Consider the following 3,113-nt stretch of genomic DNA (forward strand, 5'->3'; position numbering starts at 1 on the left):
TGATGGTTTATTCCCCTTTATTAATGACTTATTAACATTTATAATTACAGACTTGATGGCTTTTTAGAAGGTAAACCATCAGCATTTATGAGTGACTTGAATATTAGTGACTCACCATAGAGGCTTTTCACAACCTGGATATCTGGATACTGAATAGTTGTTCTCGTAATTAACTGATAAAAATAAGCAATAATAAATTATTTAATAAACATTATTAAAGTTAGTAACAACTATAAACCATTTTGTAACTGGTGAATGACCAGAAAGTGGTATTTACTAAATTTGTTAAAGAAAAGAGATTACTTACGACAGGTTAACAGATCTATAGAATTAAACATAAGAGTACTCATCAAAACACACCATCCTAAAAAAAAAATGTCCAGGAATAATAAATAAAAAGGTAAACTTTGATATAAGGTAAATATTTTCTGGAAGTGGTTTTGAAACTAATTCATTCATTGAACTAATTAACAGTCACAATGCAGTTAAATGAAATGAGAAAGTTTCAGCAGCAGCGTGGTAAGCTAACTCATATATATCAAATATTGCTCAAATCATGGTAGACATAATAAAACCTTTTTAAATAACAACCAATGAAAAATCAAATATCGTTACCTGTTTGAAATCCAGTAGGTGTGTGGGTGACTTAAGATACTGAGGATGTCATTTATAAACTGTTTTAAACCACGCCTTCTGCATACTGTACATTCTTGCACCTTGGGTACGGCGTACCTGTCATTGTCTAGCATATTATCACAACAAATGGACTGTACATAATTATGCCTTCAATAGCTTATGCTTGAACGACAGGAAGCCGCTTCACTTTCAATTTACGCAGAAATGAAAATAAGATTATTTTCTGCTCAGTCACGTCAGGCAAGTTAATGTATGTTCTGCTTTCCTGTAAATGACTGTGTACTTTCTACTTTATAAGCCTGCGTTAACCTTTCAATCAAAATAAATTTGATAAAGAACATTTTTTAAAAACAGCCTCACCCTTAAGCTGTTAAGTTTATTATGAAATCATTTGAATCCAGAACACAGACTTTCTTTAAAAACAATTATCATCTAGTACTTTATTAGTATTAGTAGTTTAGTATATTGCAAAAACTAAAAATGAGCCTCTACAAAGCAGTAAATAAACTGTGCATATTCCCTCAAATCTAAAGGTAACACAAGCAAAAACATATTTTCTTCCAGTTGCATAATAAAGGACAGTGTTAATGTGCTACAACCATCAGACAGTTAAACAGTAAAGCTGCTCTAATACGTATTTTCACATTAACAATGGATTAAATAATTATGTCTACTGTGACTATACACACCACCAAACAAGTTAATAGAGACCAAAAACAGAGCTGAAAGAAACTCAACCCCAAATGAAGGCTAATGTCTATTACGTCTCTATGTGTGAGTAAGCAACTATTTGCCAACAAGTTAGCTGGAACTACTTTATAAGATGATAATAAAATTGCAGCTTTTTTACTGCTGCCAGTTAATCAGTTAATTCAGGTATAACAACTGTAAATTCATAACAAAAAGTGTCTAAGTTGGTTGTTAATGAAGTTCATTCTTGAGCAAAAGAAAGTCTCAACTCAGGGTCATCTTCCAGTGAATGGATTTTGCTCTGTTGTCATGGAGAGGCTACGATGTCTGTTCTATATTTTTAAGTAGTGAAAAGCCGCTTCTTCAACATGCAGGAGCCTTTGGATGGCTTCTATTCAACGAACCTGAATAAAAAGATTCAGTTAATTAATAAAAACGTAATTACATTTAACTAAGGCTAAAGAGAAGTCCGCAATGAAGATATGCATAAACCATGTTTTGTGGGATGTCGGCCTTTATTTGCATTATGCTCTTGAAGAATCTCAATCATACAAAACTTATGCAGCATAGTTTCTAATTTGGTTCCGATTGTCATTCGTGATGGGAAGAATTTGGTCATTTGGCAAGACTTTGCCATGCGGAGTTTAGCCTCAAGTCCTACTCCTGGCTCTATCCAGTTGTGCCACTGAATCTGAACAATGGATATGCAAGTGAGTCAATCAAGTGTCATCCATTTCTTCTGAATCTCTTTACAATATTTGTTCTCCTCATCTTCATCACCTGTTCCAGCAGAATTCACTCAGTGGGCAAGATTAGAATTACCTCAGGTAATTCTCACTTTCACTTTTCACTTTCAGTTCCTGATTTTCTGTTCATAAACAAGTTCCAAAAGAAAAACAATGTATTTCATTTAAAAGATTTCATGTTCCCAGAAGTCAGTACAAAAATAAGTATTCCTGTTTACTTATGGTCCAGTTGTGTACATTTTTCTCTTTAGCGAAATGGAAATAAGCAATACTGCCAACTTATACTGTTATGATTTTGCAATTCCTGCTTCCCACAGCGTCCCAGCCGTTTTTCTACCAGTCCCCAGAAAGGATAAGCCTTTTACATTTTTTGTGCCGTTTCGCACGACCCACAATAGTATCGCCTTACACGCTTTTTGCCGGTGATGAGACTGTATTCAGATTAAGTGCAACTGATAATTCACCACAAAGATGTCTCACTAAAGTTCTACAACACTGGACCTTATAAAGGAGCGGGGGGCCACATTTTTGGGAAAATAATTTATTTTGTGGTTCTCTTGCTGAGAGTTAAGGTGCAGAAGAATTGGTTCTGGTAGCTATACTTTAGTTTATCAAATAGATTATTGATTTATCTTACCACTATAACGTAAACAAACCGCATCGATAAACAAAAGATTAATTATAACATTGTCCATCATTAGTGAGCATTTATGGAATGCTTTAGTGGCAGTGACACCACAAAAAATCATAAAAACAAAACAAATGTTTCCAGTTTTTATTTAACTCTCATTAGACAAAGTACAAATATGTTAAAATATTTCCCAAAACTGACGCACATATCACTTTTTACCAAAATTGAGAAATTAAACAGTCAGACTATGTATAACAGGCAGTGGCTATACCAATAAAACTAAGGCATGTTCTATAGCAACACATTGTACAGGGAGAGGTCTTGCTACACGTACAATGAAATGTTACAAAATATTCTTGGCCTTTTCTCTATCATACTGTTAAATACTGTGTGCAAGGGTTTTAAATGAA

Source organism: Morone saxatilis, unplaced genomic scaffold (assembly GCF_004916995.1).
Source record: "Morone saxatilis isolate NCDOM2014 unplaced genomic scaffold, NCSU_SB_2.0 Contig4, whole genome shotgun sequence".
Classification (NCBI taxonomy): Eukaryota; Metazoa; Chordata; class Actinopteri; family Moronidae; genus Morone; species Morone saxatilis.